Raw genomic sequence first — 17,617 nt, 5'->3', positions numbered from 1 at the left:
ATCCTATTCTGAAGGGTGCTAAGTTGATCTATTATCTCAAGTGAATTACTTCTTCAGAAGCTTAATTTTGTCAATTTTCATACTGAATGTATTTAACTTGAAGTAATTTTTGGATGCTATTGTCGCATTTTCTAAAATGTGTCACACTTTAAACTGTCAAAAGAGAAATATAAGGAAGGCATTGAATAATTTGATGTTATATTGTTTAGGGGTAAACTCCATCTCAATGCTTCCTTATGATTTGTGCAAATCAGATATCTCTAAGCTCAAGTTTTCATAATAGCAGACAATGGCAGTTGAAATAGATAATCTTTTAAACTGCATTTACATATTGCCCTCCTTACTAATACTTGTTAATTGGATAATGAGCTTACAGCCATAAAAACCCTTTGTGAATTGTAAAATATTAATGAAATAATTCCCTGCAAATGTATATTGACCATTTACTAAATCCAAGACCAAGCACCGGCTCTGTCAGAGCCAATAAAATAGTAGTAGAGAAACAAGCAATAATTGAATAAATGAATCAATAAAAACACAAGACAATGATTAAGTGTCTAGAAGGTAAGAAGTGGATAACAACATGAAGTGAGTGAGTTATTTTAGTCAGTGTAGGCCCCACTAAGAAATAATTTCAACAGAGAGTTGAAATATGGAAACAATTCAGCATTACAATCCAACGAAAAAAGGAGACTTCCAAAAATAATAGCAAATATAAATGTCTAAGATGAGAATAAGTATGGATTGTCAGACAAAAAAAAAGAAAAGCTAAAGTGGGCAGAGAAAGGAAACTGGGTAGAGAATACACATTAAGAGATGAGAGTAGGCAGGGGCCATATCATTTATGACTTCATAGGCTGTGGAACATAACTCGGATTTTTACCATAATGGAAAATTATTAGAAGATTATAGCAATAAAATAACCAATTGGTATAGGGGAAAGATTACAGACAAAGGGACCATTTAAAAGACTAGTAATCATGAAGGTAGTAGTCATAGAGAAGGTGAAAAATAATGAAGTTTGGGAAATACAGGGTTCACAAGAATTGCTGATGAATCGGATACATGAAAAATGGAAGTCAACAGTAACTTCTATTTTTCTTTAGTAATTGGATCAATGATGGCATCATTTACTGAGATGTTAAATGCCAGAAGAGTAGCAGGATGACAGGAGGTGGGGGATGGAGCCAAAATTGAGAGGGACACTTGGGATAAATTAGGTTTAGTATGCCTACTGCATATTCCCATGGAGCTGGTGAAAAGGTAAAAGAGTCGGGTGCATCATTGTGAAGCTGAGAGGTTAGGACTAGACATCCAAACTGGATAGTCATGCATACAGGATGGTATGAAAAGCCACGGAACTATGTCAGATCACATAAGGAGATGGTGTGGACATGAAAGGTTGAATTATTTTTGTTATTTAAAGGTTGAGAAAAGGACAATTCAGCAGAAGAGATTAAGAAATCGGATAAGAAGAAGAAAGAATGGTCTTCCAAGAGACAAGTAAAGGAAGTGTAATTTCAAGAAGAAAGAGTAATCAACTATGTAAACCCTGATGGGAATTTCAAAGTTGAAAAAAAAGAATTGACCATTGGACTTATCAAGATTGAAAATATTGGTGACTTTGACAAAAGCACTTTCAATGGATTAATGAACAAAAGTTTAACTGAAGTGGATAGAAAAGAGAATGGGAGGACAGACAATTAGAGACAGTGTGCTAGAATGCATGTTTGTAGAAGAGCAGAGAAATGGGGTTAAGAGCTAAAAGAACATGTGGGGACTAGGACTCATTTTTAAGAGGAAGATACTCTCATTGTTTTAATTTTGGTGGTGATTTTGAGATGGAAGAAATGAAATTGATTATGAGTCAAACTAAGCTGTGATTACATGATCAAAATCCTTAAGTTGACCAAAGTATCTAATAACCAACAAGTAGAAAAAAAATGGCTTCCTACGGACACAGAGGAGCGTTTTATTTTGACAGGAAGGAAGAGAATGTAGACGGATACAGATGAAGATGGTATGTGGATCAATGTCTTTCACAAATATCTTCATCTCAACCACCTTCCCCTGCAAGAGCTGTCTGTATATGGTGGTTAAAAGTGTAGGCGAAGCCAGGTGCTGTGACTCACGCCTGTAATCCTAGCACTTTGGGAGGCTAAGGTGGGTGGATCACGAGGTCAGGAGATTGAGACCATCCTGGCCAACATGGTGAAACTTTGTCTCTACTAAAATACAAAAATTAACCAACGTGGTGGTGTGCCCCTGTAGTCCCAGCTACTGGGGAGGCTGAGGCAGGGGAATTGCTAGAACCTGGGAGGCAGAGATTGCCATGAGCCAAGATTGCACCACTGCACTCCAGACCAGTGACAGAGCAAGACTCCGTCCCCACAAACCAAAAAAAAAAAAAAAAAAAAAAAACAAAAGTGTAGGCTATGGAGTCCAACTGACATGGTTCAAATCTCAGCTCAGTGTGACGATGAACAAGCTGCTCATCTATGTCTCAGTCTCTTCATCTGTAAAATGGGGATAATAGTACCAACCTCATAAATATTGTTGAGGTGACTCAAAGTTTTAAGATCCACAGTTGAAAGGAAATGTCAAGTAAATGTTTTTATTATTATGACCCATTATTATTATTATGTCACTATATTCAACTGCTTATTCTATATTGCTATGTGGTTGTCTGAATATCTAGTACCAAGCATCTTTTTGTTTGTTTGTTTGAGACAGAGTCTCACTCTCTCTCCCAGGCTCCAGTGCAATGCTGCGATCTTGGCTCACTGTAACCTCTGCCTCCCGGATTCAAGCAATTATCCTGCCTCAGCCTCCTAAGTATCTGGGATTACAGGCACACACCACCACGCCCAGCTAATTTTTGTATTTTTAGTAGAGGCGGGGTTTCACCGTATTGGCCAGATTGGCCTCAAACTCCTGACCTCGTGATCCACCCGTCTCAGCCTCCCAAAGTGCTTGGATTACAGGCATGAGCCACTGTGCCTGACCTAGTACCAAGCATCTTAAGCACAGCATGTCTAAAACCAAATATGCAATAAATTTCTAAATTTGTGAATGCAAAGCCAGAAAAGGGTGTTCCTAAACCAAAATCCAGCTAATATTTGTCTGAATTTATATTCTTTTTCTTATCCTTTTTATCTTCTCTGGAATTTATCAACAATAATAAGTGCTATAACTTCTAACATGCATTTCAAAACTTGAGATACTATTTTTCTAATCTACAACTTAATTCATGGTGAAATACAAAGTAATACCAATTTAGAAATCATTTGAATTTTTCCCTCCATACCTAATGTAAACATTGTAATAGCTTCTCAAAAACCTTTTAGTCATACTGAAATTATGTTGGTGTCTCATGATTTGGCACAGAGTCAATTTATAAGTACAAAAATCTGAAGTATTCTGTACCTAACTTGAAAGCACATATAAATGCTGTAGCGTGCTTTAATGCAGTCACATGTAATGAAACCTAAAACTTAATTTTAACTTAATAAAATATTTTTTAAATTGAAATGCCTTTTCCTTTCAATTGGGAATATTTTTATTTTAATTATATTTCATTAAAAAGAAGAAAAAAACATATTCTGACAGCTAAATGACAACTCTAAATATTTTCTATCAAATACTTCAAGAATGTTTAGATAAAATGGAATAATCTGAAACTGGCCAATTCTAATTTAGATTTTTATATTTATCAAGTATGTCACGTTGTTTTACCAAATAGAGTAAGTGTTTTGGAAATGAAATCTTACCAAATTATAAGATGTAATAATCACTATCAGCAATTAATGATCTGTAACCAAAATGGATGTATAAAATTTTAAACCTTATAATGAAATATTCCTAGGAACAATATTAGGTAAATGTACATCAAGCTTATTGAAGTTATTATTTAATTAGGTGGTTACTGTGGCACATAAATTTATATTTCCTCTAAAAAGCTTCCAGAGAAGTACTTTCACTCTGATTGTCTTTTAGTAAAAACAAAAAAAGCAAATAGAATCAAGCTGTTTATATACAATAATATACCGTACATTAAACTGTGTATTATACAGAATCCTAAAATAAGATTTCACTAATGCTAATTATTGGGTATTATATTGAGTGTTAGAAACAATGTACTTTAAATATATTTAACGAAGAATATTTCATATAAACACTAGAAGACAGCAAAATTGAATTATCTCTAGTTGTCATTAATATAAACCCCCTTTTATATAACATACTTTTAAGAACCCAAGTAAAAACAACTGAAAAAGTATTCAGAGATCTAAAGATATTAATGACACATATATTGTCTAATGCTCTTTGTACCACATCTGAAGAAAGACCATGCCCTTCGCAAAACAAGATTAGAAAGGAGAAACAAAGAGAATAGGTTTAAACATACAAAACTGCTGAGATTTGGTCATGTTTTTAACTACAAATATATTTTTATATGATTCAGCTTATTATATGACAGCAAGAGCAGCATGGCAAATACATTAATCAGTATTTTTATGTGTTTGAGATACAAGGATTTAATTTTCCAGTTATTAAAAAATGGATAGAATCTAAATTTTATAAGTAACTCAAGCTTTTAAGAAGTCTGAAGTTAAGTGGAGCCAAGATGACCGAATAGGAACAGCTCCGGTTTACATCTCCCAGCCTCAGCGACACAGAACACAGGTGATTTCTGCATTTCCGTTTGAGGTACCAGGTTCATCTCACTAGGGAGTGCCAAACAGTGGGTACAGGACAGTCGATGCAGCGCACTGTGCGTGAGATGAAGCAAGGCGAGGCATTACCTCACTCGGGAAGCACAAGGGGTCAGGGAGTTCCCTTTACCAGTCAAAGGAAGGGGTAACAGACGGCACCTGGAAAATCGGGTCAGTCCCACCCTAATACTGCACATTTCCAACAGGCCTGGAAAACGGCACACCAGGAGATTGTGTCCTGCCCCTGGCTCAGAGGGTCCTATGCCCACGAAGTCTCACTGATTGCTAGCACAGCAGTCTGACATCAAACAGCAAGGTGGCAGTGAGGCTGGGGGAGGGGTGCCCGCCATTGCCCAGGCTTGCTTGGGTAAACAAAGCAGCCAGGAAGCTCAAACTGGGTGGAGCCCACCACAGCTCAAGGAGGCCTGCCTGCCTCGGTAGGCTCCACCTCTGGGGGCAAGGCACAGACAAACAAAAATTCAGCAGGAACCTCTGCAGACATAAATGTCCCTGTCTGACTGACAGATTTGAAGAGAGTAGTATTTCTCCCAGCACAAAGCTGGAGATCTGAGAACGGACAGACTGCCTCCTAAAGTGGGTCCCTGACCCCCAAGCAGCCTAACTGGGAGGCACCCCCCAGTAGGGACAGACTGACACCTCACTCGGCCGGGTACTCCTCTGAGACAAAACTTCCAGAGAAACTATCAGACAGCTGAATTTGTGGTCTCATGAAAATCTGCTGTTCTGCAGCCACTGCTGCTCATACCCAGCAAAACAGGGTCTGGAGTGGACCTCTAGCAAACCCCAACAGAGTTGCAGCTGAGGGTCCTGTCTGGTAGAAGGAAAACTAACAAACAGAAAGGACACCCACACCAAAAACCCATCTGTATATCACCATCATCAAAGACCAGAAGTAGATAAAACCACAAAGATGGGGAAAAAACAGCAGAAAAACTGGAAACTCTAAAAAGCAGAGCACATCTCCTCCTCCAAAGGAACGCAGTTCCTCACCAGCAACAGAACAAAGCTGGACGGAGAATGACTTTGACGAGTTGAGAGAAGGCTTCAGACGATAAGACTACTCCGAGCTATGGGAGGAAATTCAAAACAATAGCAAAAAAGTTAAAAACTTTGAAAAACAATTAGACGAATGGATAACTAGAATAACCAATGGAGAGAAGGGCTTAAAGGAGCTGATGGAGCTGAAAGCCAAGTATCGAGAACTACGCGAAGATTGCAGAAGCCTCAGCAGCCGATGCAATCAAGTGGAAGAAAGGGTATCAGTGATGGAAGATGAAATGAATGAAATGAAGCGAGAAGGGAAGTTTAGAGAAAAAAGAATAAAAACAAACGAACAAAGCCTCCAAGAAATTTGGGACTATGTAAAAAGACCAAACCTACATCTGATTGGTGTACCTGAAAATGACAGGGAGGATGGAACCAAGTTGGAAAACACTCTGCAAGATATTATCCAGGAGAACTTCCCCAATCTAGCAAGGCAGGCCAGCATTCAGATTCAGGAAATACAGAGAACGCCACAAAGATACTCCTCCAGAAGAGCAACTCCAAGACACATAATTGTCAGATTCACCAAAGTTGAAATGAAGGAAAAAATGTTAAGGGCGGCCAGAGACAAAGGTTGGGTTACCCACAAAGGGAAGCCCATCAGACTAACAGCTGATCTCTCGGCAGAAACTCTACAAGCCAGAAGAGAGTGGGGGCCAATATTCAACATTCTTAAAGAAAAGAATTTTCAACCCAGAATTTCATATCCAGCCAAACTAAGCTTCATAAGTGAAGGAGAAATAAAATACATTACAGACAAGCAAATGCTGAGAGATTTTGTCACCAGAAGGCCTGCCTTACAAGAGCTCCTGAAGGAAGCACTAAACATGGAAAGGAACAACCAGTACCAGCCACTGCAAAAACATGACAAATTGTAAAGAACATCAAGGCTAGGAAGAAAGTGCATCAACTAACAAGCAAAATAACCAACTAACAACAAAACGGCAGGATCAAATTCACACATAACAATATTAACTTTAAATGTAAATGGGCTAAATGCTCCAATTAAAAGACACAGACTGGCAAACTGGATAAGGAGTTAAGACCCATCAGTGTGCTGTATTCAGGAAACCCATCTCACGTGCAGAGACACACATAGACTCAAAATAAAGGGATGGAGGAAGATCTATCAAGCAAATGGAAAACAAAAAAAGGCAGGAGTTGCAATCCTAGTCTCTGATAAAATAGACTTTAAACCAACAAAGATCAAAGAGACAAAGAAGGCCACTACATAATGGTAAAGGGATCAATTCAAGAAGAAGAGCTAACTATCCTAAATATATATGCACCCTACACAGGAGCACCCAGATTCATAAAGCAAGTCCTGAGTGACCTACATAGGGACTTAAACTCCCACACAATAATAATTGGAGATTTTAACACCCCACTGTCAACATTAGACAGATCAACGAGACAGAAAGTTAACAAGGATATCCAGGAATTGAACTCAGCACTGCACAAAGTGGACCTAATAGACATCTACAGAACTCTCCATCCCAAATCAACAGAATATACATTTTTTTCAGCACCACACCACACCTATTCCAAAATTGACCACATAGTTGGAAGTAAAGCTCTCCTCAGCAAATGCAAAAGAACAGAAATTATAACAAACTGTCTCTCAGACCACAGTGCAACCAAACTAGAACTCAGGATTAAGAAATTCACTCAAAACCACTCAACTACATGGAAACTGAACAACCTGCTCCTGAATGATTATTGGGTACATAATGAAATGAAGGCAGAAATAAAGATGTTCTTTGAAACCAACGAGAACAAAGACACAACATACCAGAATCTCTGGGACACATTCAAAGCAGTGTGTAGAGGGAAATTTATAGCACTAAATGCCCACAAGAGAAAGCAGGAAAGATCCAAAATTGACACCCTAACATCACAATTAAAAGAACTACAAAAACAAGAGCAAACACATTCAAAAGCTAGCAGAAGGCTAGAAATAACTAAAATCAGAGCAGAACTGAAGGAAATAGAGACACAAAAAACTCTTCAAAAAATTAATGAATCCAGGAGCTGGTTTTTTGAAAAGATCAACAAAATTGATAGACCACTAGCAAGACTAATAAAGAAGAAAAGAGAGAAGAATCAAATAGATGCAATAAAAAATGAAAAAGGGGATATCACCACTGATCCCACAGAAATACAGTCTACCATCAGAGAATACTACAAACACCTCTATGCAAATAAACTAGAAAATCTAGAAGAAATGGATAAATTTCTCGACAAATACACCCTCCCAAGACTAAACCAGGAAGAAGTTGAATCTCTGAATAGACCAATAACAGGCTCTGAAATTGTGGCAATAATCAATAGCCTACCAACCAAAAAGAGTCCAGGACCTGATGGATTCACAGCTGAATTCTACCAGAGGTACAAGGAGGGACAGGTACCATTCCTTCTGAGACTATTCCAATCGATAGAAAAAGAGGGAATCCTCCCTAACACATTTTATGAGGCCAGCATTGTCCTGACACCAAAGCCTGGAAGAGACATAACCAAAAAAGAGAATTTCAGACCAATATCCTTGATGAACATTGATGCAAAAATCCTCAATAAAATACTGGCAACCCGAATCCAGCAGCACATCAAAAAGCTTATACACCATGATCAAGTGGGCTTCATCCCTGGGATGCAAGGCTGGTTCAACATATGCAAATCAATAAATGTAATCCAGCATATAAACAGAACCAATGACAAAAACCATGATTATCTCAATATATGCAGAAAAGCCCTTTGATAAACTTCAACAACCCTTCATGCTAAAAACTCTCAATAAATCAGGTATTGATGGGACATATCTCAAAATAATAAGAGCTATCTAAGACAAAACCACAGTCAATATCATACTGAATGGGCAAAAGCTGGAAGCATTCCCTTTGAAAACTGGCACAAGACAGGGATGCCCTCTCTCACCACTCCTATTCAACATAGTGCTGGAAGTTCTGGCCAGGGCAATCAGGCAGGAGAAGGAAATAAAAGGTACTCAGTTAGGAAAAGAGGAAGTCAAATTGTCCCTGTTTGCAGATGACATGGTTGTATATCTAGAAACCCCATTGTCTCAGCCCAAAATCTCCTTAAGCTGATTAGCAACTTCAGCAAAGTCTCAGGATACAAAATCAATGTACAAAAATCACAAGCATTCTTGTACACCAATCACAGACAAACAGAGAGCCAAATCATGAGTGAACTCCCATTCACAATTGCTTCAAAGAGAATAAAATACCTAGGAATCCAACTTACAAAGGACGTGAAGGACCTCTTCAAGGAGAACTACAAACCACTGCTCAATGAAATCAAAGAGGATACAAACAAATGGAAGAACATTCCATGCTCGTGGGTTGGAAGAATCAATATCGTGAAAACGGCCATACTGCCCAAGGTAATTTATAGATTCAATGCCATCCTCATCAAGCTACCAATGACTTTCTTCACAGAATTGGAAAAAACTACTTTAAAGTTCATATGGAACCAAAAAAGAGCCCACATCGCCAAGTCAATCCTAAGCCAAAAGAACAAAGCTGGAGGCATCATGCTACCTGACTTCAAACTTCACTACAAGGCTACAGTAACCAGAAGAGCATGGTACTGGTACCACAACAGAGACATAGATCAATGGAACAGAACAGAGCCCTCAGAAATGATGCCACATATCTACAACTATCTGATCTTTGACAAACCTGACAAAAACAAGAAATGGGGAAAGGATTCCCTATTTAATAAATGGTGCTGGGAAAACTGGCTAGCCATATGTAGAAAGCTGAAACTGGATCCCTTCCTTACACCTTATACAAAAATTAATTCAAGATGGATTAAAGACTTATATGTTAGACCTAGAACCATTAAAACCCTAGAAGAAAACCTAGGCAATACCATTCAGGACATAGGCGTGGGCAAGTGCTTCATGTCTAAAACACCAAACGCAATGGCAACAAAAGCCAAAATTGACAAATGGGATCTCATTAAACTAAAGAGCTTCTGCACAGCAAAAGAAACTACCATCAGAGTGAACAGACAACCTACAGAATGGGAGAAAATTTTTGCAACCTACTTATCTGACAAAGGGCTAATATCCAGAATCTACAATGAACTCAAACAAATTTACAAGAAGAAAACAAACAACCCCATCAAAAAGTGGGCGAAGGACATGAACAGACACTTCTCAAAAGAAGACATTTATGCAGCCGACAGACACATGAAAAAATGCTCATCATCACTGGCCATCAGAGAAATGCAAATCAAAACCACAATGAGATGCCATCTCACACCAGTTAGAATGGCCAGCATTAAAAAGTCAGGAAACAACAGGTGCTGGAGAGGATGTGGAGAAATAGGAACACTTTTACACTGTTGGTGGGACTGTTCAACCATTGTGGAAGTCAGTGTGGCGATTCCTCAGGGATCTAGAACTAGAAATACCATTTGACCCAGCAGTCCCATTACTGAGTATATACCCAAAGGACTATAAATCATGCTGCTATAAAGACATATGCACAAGTATGTTTATTGTGGCACTATTCACAATAGCAAAGAGTTGGAACCAACCCACATGTCCAACAACGATAGACTGGATTAAGAAAACGTGGCATGTATACACCATGGAATACTATGCAGCCATAAAAAATGATGAGTTCATGTCCTTTGTAGGGACATGGATGAAACTGGAAAACCTCATTCTCAGTAAACTATCGCAAGGACAAAAAACCAAACACCACATGTTCTCACTCACAGGTGGGAATTGAACAATGAGAACTCATGGACACAGGAAGGGGAACATCACACTCCAGGGACTGTTGTGGGGTGGGGGGAGGGGGGAGGGACAGCATTAGGAGATATACTTAATGCTAAATGACGAGTTAATGGGTGCAGCACACCAACCTAGCACATGGATACATATGTAAGAAACCTGCACATTGTGCACATGTACCCTAAAACCTAAAGTATAATAATAAATAAAAATAAAAAAATAAAAAAATAAAAGTCTGAAGTTAACATATGTATCTATCCCTGAAATCGATCAATTCAGTTTTAGGGAATCATGTGGAAGAAAGAAAACTGAATAAATTTTTATGCTACGATGAAGAAGTTAAACATTCAATTTTGGTTCCATTATTATCTAAGAAAGCACAGTTTATAACAGATTAAAATTTTTATTTTATTTTAAAGAACATTTTTTCCACTTTCACCCAACCACTTCCTCAAAAGTTTTCATGTGCTACCTTAGAAACTTCACATTAAGTAATCATCTATGGTGTACCGCACTGGTTTTTTTCTAGGTACATCTCTCCTCTAATCTTGTCTTCATTTTAATTTTTATCAATATGTAATGATTGTACATATCTATGGGGTACTGTGATATTTTGATACATGCATACAAGGTATAGTGATCAAGTCAGGGCATTTAGGATATCTATCACCTCAAATATCATTTCTTTGTGTTGCAAATAGTTCAAATCTTTCTCATAAATATTTTGAAATCTACAATAAATTGACCATAGTTACCCCACTCTGCTATCAAGCAATAGAACTTATTCCTTCTAGCTATGTTTATACCCATTAACCAACCTCTCTTCACCCCCTCCCTTCCACCCACACACTCTTGCCAGCCTCTAGTAACTATCATTCTAATCCACACCTCCATGAGATCAACATTTTTAGCTCCCATATCAGAATGAGAAGATGTGCTATTTGTCTTTCTGCACCTGGCTTATTTAACTTAATGATCTCCACTTCCATCTATGTTGCTGAAAGTGACAAGATTGTATTCTTTTTTATGACTAACTAGTATTATCTTATGTTTTTTATCCATATCTATTCCATATGTTCTTTATCCATTCATGTCTTGATGGATACTTCGGTTGCTTCCATATCTTGGCTATTGTGAATAGTGCCTCAATAAACATGTGGGTCCAAGTACCTCTTTGATACATGGATTTCCTTTCCTTTCCTTTGGGTGAACACCAAGTAGAGGGATAGTTGGATCATATGGTAACTCTATTTTCAGTTTTTTTTGAAAAACATTTATCTGTTATCCATAATGGCTCTGATAATTTACACTCCCGCCAACCATGTGTAAGAGTTCCCTTTTCCCTGCATCCTCGCCAGCATTTGCTATTCTTTCGTCTTTTCTATTACAGCCATTCTAAATGAGGTGAGATGATATTTAAAGTAACCAAAACAGCATAGTATTGGTATAAAAATAGGTACATAGACCAAAAGAACATAATACAGAACCCAGAAATAAATCCACATATTTACAGCCAACTGATTTTCAACAAAGGTGCCAAAGACATACATCGGGGAAAAGACACCCTCTTCAATAAATGTTTCTGAAGAAACTGTATGTCAACATGCAGAAGAACGAAACTAAACCCATCTCTTCCCATACACAAAAATTAACTCAAAATGGATTAAAGACTTCACTACAAGACCCAAAACTATAAAACTTCTACTAGACAAAAACATATGGAAAATGTGTCAGGACATTAATCTAGGCAAATATTTTATGACTAAGACATCAAAAGCACAGGCAACAAAAACAAAAATAGACAAATGTGACTGCATTAAACCAAAAAGGTTCTGCACAGCAAAGGAAACAAGAGAATAAAGAGACAACCTGTAGAATGGGAGAAAATATTAGCGGACTATTGATTCAAGGACTAATATCCAGAATATGCAGGGAACTTAACAGCAGAAATAGAAAATAAAAATAAAAAATAATACTCCCCATAAAAAATGAACAAAGGACACGAGTAGACATTTCTCAAAGAAAGACATACAAATGGCCAAAGAGCATATGAAAAATTCTCAATGTCACTAATCATCAGGTAAATGTAAATCAAAACCACATCGACTTTTTAATATAAGCTTAATATTATCTGACTACTTAGAAATTTAACTTAGAGGAAATACAATTGTGGGAAAATGTAACTATTTTGAAACTGCTGCTCAGTAAGTCCTCAGTATCAAGGAACTGGTTAAGAATCCACCATCCTGCTGCCTGACCCTGTCTTCTATCATTCCCCAGGATAGAAAGATCTTTCCATCCATGGTCTTGGGAAACTGAAAGAAGTTATGCTTCAATGAGACTAGCAATTCTGGTTCAACAAAAATCAGTAAAGGGTCAGCAGTTTCGGTCTGATCTTTCTTCTTTAATATTTGCAGACCTTAAATATAGAAGTCTCACAGATGCAATATTTAAAGCTAAGCAGAAAGGAGAAGTTGGGAACACATTTAATAATGCTACCTCCACAAATTTCCTGTATGCACTAACAATCATGACTCCAATAATTTAGGTAGCAGGTCTTACCTGCCTTTTACTTATCACACACATTCAGAAAATCCTTGAAGGAAAATTCACGAGAAACATGCTAATTCACAAAATGTCAAGTGTGCATTTTATTCACTAAGATTAAATGAGACAAATCTCAAAGAGGGTAATTATATTACTAGTGTATATGTGAAATTAAATGTTAGTTATCATGTCAAGGGCAAAATAAAAGTCTTCACAATAAATAATGTTTTTTCTGTTTCTAAAGTGCTTTTACATGTTATTTCGTTTTACCATCACTAACATAAGGTACATAAAATCTCGCTTTACTATTGATGAAAAGCAGGCTTTAATGGATTAGGTTTGTCCAAGCTGACATAGCAAGTAGCAGAAATAAAACTCAAATACTTATCATCTGATTACATATCTCTCATTAATATTGTAGACTATTTTAACAAGATTACTAAACACATTATGAAATATACAAAGCAATCCTACTAAATCTTAAACACTTTTTGCATTTTCTGCAAATTATGATGCTATCATTTAGTCCTTGACTTTTGCGGACTTGATCGCAGGCAATTCCTGTTACCATTTGATGGTTATAATCACAGTCACTGAGGAATACATGACACCTCTGAAGTCACAACATCAAGTGACTCATAGTTGTATTTCAGCTCTAAAAGAGAACTAACTTGTGTTGTTGAGAGAGGACTCTGGGTGAGAAAACAGAACCAAGCAAACAAACAAACCAATAAATAAATCAAATGAAAATATAGTAAGACAAAACAAAAATAAACAAGACAAAACTGTTTATGAAATCCAGCTTTTGCACAGCTATGCCAATCTCTAGTAAATAATTATTCTTCTGCACCTTTTTGTCCCTCATGCTTTTTTAATGAATAAAATCACTGATTTGGAGAAAAAAGATAATATCAAATATAATTTCTGTCTTTACATAGCTCTCTTCCACCAGTGAAACTGAATAATCTTTTAGCTTGACAGTTGTTATAAATTTTAGCAGGTAATTTTTAAGAAAAATATATAGAAGTTAAAAATATAAAAATCTTGGTGTTTATTTTTACATTCTACTACATTTCCTTCTTGAATATGATACTTAGAAAACTAAGACCAGCAAACAGTTTTTTGACAATTACTTCATGAACTTTATCATATTTGCCTTCTACCTAATCACGTTTTGAAAAAATCATGATAATTGTTAACTTAGTTAATTTTGCTAAATAATTTTTGTTTTCTAATAGCAATATAGAGGAAGCATTAGGAATTCAATGCACATTTAAAATTCTCTTTGAGAAAACAGATGAAAGTTACAATCAAATAAATTTTGTTCTTATTGATGTGTATGTGTTTAACAGTATTACCAAGTTAAAATATTAGTCCATGCATGGAATAAATAACGGAAAGGAATTGGCCACCTGTAATGTAGATTATATGTAAGGTTAATTAATTTAGTATTCCTAACTCTGTAGACATTTGTATATAATTTTAAGATTAAAACAGAATCTCGGTAAAAAAATGCAGTGCTAGAGATAGAGAAATTGATACTCCTAGAGCAATGTACCATTTAGCCTTCATTGGGAAGACAAGAATATTGTTGTGCAGTGGACTGGAGGGAACTTGAATTAGTTCACTCAATTAAGTCATGATTAATTTATGTTAGATCCTGCTCTCCTGAGTCTATAAAATCCAACAAGAGACTTTTGTTAACCAGCAGTATTTAGGTTAATAAAACTAAAGTCTTTAAAAATGAATTCTAGGCCAGGCACAGTGGCTCACGCCTATAATCCCAGCACTTTGGGAGGCTGAGGTGGGCGGATCACGAGGTCGAGAGATCGACATCAGCCTGGCCAAAATGGTGAAACCTCGTATTTACTAAAAATACAAAAATTAGCTGGACATGGTGGCACACACCTGTAGTCCCAGCCATTCGGGAGGCTGAGGGAGGAGACTCGCTTGAACCCGGGAGGTGGAGGTTGCACTGAGCTGAGATCATGCCACTGCACTCCAGCCTAGGCAACAGAGTAAGACTCCATCTCAAAAAAAAGAAAGAAAGAAAGAAAGAAAGAAAGAAAGAAAGAAAGAAAGAAAGAAAGAAAGAAAGAGAAAGAAAGAAAGAATTCTAAAGAGAAAATAATTTACTACTGACACAATCAATAGACAGCAAGATTCCTATTTTAATCTGACTTCAAGGGAAGTTAAAATAAATTTAGAAATTAGTAAGAACAAGGTTTCTCCCTTCAAATGGATTACCAAATTTCCCAAATAGTTATTAGCGTGGCTTATACAGCAGCTCTTCCCTGACGTGTGATAAATTTTAAGTATGCACAAGAGCAAAGACTTTCTTTTGCTAGTGGCAGCAAGAACTGCCACTAGTGATAAGTTCATGTTCTCTCTCGGTCTAAACAGAAACATTCAGTTGCTAATACCTTTGGTTAAAAATGATTCGGCAGAGGCTGTGAGATTTTGATTACTCTAATTATCTATCAGAACATAATACATGAGTCTAATGGACCTTTGTGTATTTAGGGTATATTGAGAGAACGTGTGGTTGTAGGCCTAGCTGGGTTCCCAAACCAATGACAAAATAATAGCGGCTTACTCAGCCTCTTCAAGGAAAGAACAAAAATGAATCTTAAGGAAGATGCTTTAGCTCCACTCACAGAGTGGCTGAGATACTCTAAATATTATGCAAAGTGTTTGACTGAAGGCAAGCATAGTGCTTATAATAGATCTTTATCTACAAGAAACCAGTGATGGAAGTTTGCACCTTCAGGAATATCTTGTTGGATGAAGAAAACTTACGTAGCTGATTTGAGTCACATAGTTTTTCAGAAGCATTTCAATAAATCCTACCTGTGTAATCTGAGTTCTATAAAAGTTATAAATAATGTCATCATATGGGGTTGACTTTGATAGGGCTACTACTGCATATGTTTTTGTTTTTTTATTTTTTAAATTAGAGATGGGATCTAGCTACGTTGCCAAGGATGCTCTGGAAATCCTGGGCTCAAGTGATCCTCCTAACTCTACCTCCCAAAGTTCCAGGATTACAGGTATAAGCCACAGCTCCTGGCCGTATTTGTTATGTAAAAAATAGTAGTTAAACAGATAATTCTTCCCAAATATGCTCTTCTATTCACCTGAATTTAAACTCCTAACCACTTTTTGTCATTCCTTTAAAAATATTTCAGCTTAATACTGTTATATATACTTGAAACCATAGCGTGTCATATAAAATGTCTGAGATTATAACATTCCATTTTCTTTTTCTTCATTTACACTTTTGATTTTTAAATATATAAAGGACAGGGGGCCATACTTGAGACTTTTTCCCAAACTGAGTATGTCTTAGTTGTTCTTAAGAATTCTGGCTAATGGCATCAGTGTCAGATACGAAGTCACTGTTCAAAAAAAATGACAATGCGAACGACACACTCTCCATGATAGTAAATGCCTAAGTGCTCACATTATCCCTCATGAAGTGCACGCTTCAAGTAGCGATCAAGCACAGCCATCCATCCTTCTTACAGCCAGTGTGGCGGAAAGTAAGAGGAGTCCCATCTTTGTGACATGTCATGTTTCGTTGTTAACATGAAATATATATATTTTTTTTTTGCCAGAGTCATTCAGTAATGATATACTAGCTCAAAGGTGTTATTTTCAGCAGTAACTATCATAGTTTCTATTGGTCTAGAAAATCAACAATGGCTTGTGCTCATTGAATGAAGCGTTAAGCGCACAGTGGAGGAAAGGTATTTTTGACAACAATGGCACTTGTTGTGTTAGGGTCTTGAAAATAAAACCAACAGAGAAGGGTATAAAAAGTGGTATGTTTTCACTGTGGATATGAAGATGGCCTTGTATAATGATAGACTGATGTCTCCAAAAAGGAAAATAAAACAGTGAACTGCTTTCTATGTCTCACACAGGATAAATCACTAAAAATAGCTTTTAAGAGTTGATTAGAAAAAAAAAAACAGAAATATGTATATACCTATACAAAAGTCAAGTCCTTTTGGAAGTTGTGGAAAATGGTGAAAATAGTAATTATCCCATGTGCCTAATTGTTAAAAAATTATTTATTTTCTTATAAAGGAATACCTGACCATTGTAAGTGTTTTGGAAAATATAGATGAACAAAAAGAGAATCATTTAATAATCCATTGTCCCACTATTTTTTCCCCAGCGTAGTCCATTCTGTACAAAGTAATTACTGTGATCTTTTAAAATTGTTAATCTGTTCACCACCCTCTAATGGCTCTTTGGCATACCTAAAATGAAGTCTAAATGACTCTCCATGCCTGCATAGTCCAAATGACCGGGTCACAGGCTCGCTTTTTCTCCCTAATTTCCCACCAGTCTTCCCCTAGCTCATTCCACTCCAGCCCAGAATACAGCAGCAATTTCTCCGGCATGCCAAATACATTCCCACCACAGGGCATTCCTGGCTGTTCCCTTGACTTGGATCGTTATTTACCCAGATACTTACACTTTGTTCAGGTCTCTGCTCAAACATCTCCTCCTCAGTGAG

This window comes from Symphalangus syndactylus, chromosome 9 (assembly GCF_028878055.3).
Source record: "Symphalangus syndactylus isolate Jambi chromosome 9, NHGRI_mSymSyn1-v2.1_pri, whole genome shotgun sequence".
Lineage (NCBI taxonomy): Eukaryota > Metazoa > Chordata > Mammalia > Primates > Hylobatidae > Symphalangus > Symphalangus syndactylus.
The sequence above is the reverse complement of the archived record's forward strand: the minus strand, read 5'-3'. Positions refer to the sequence as shown.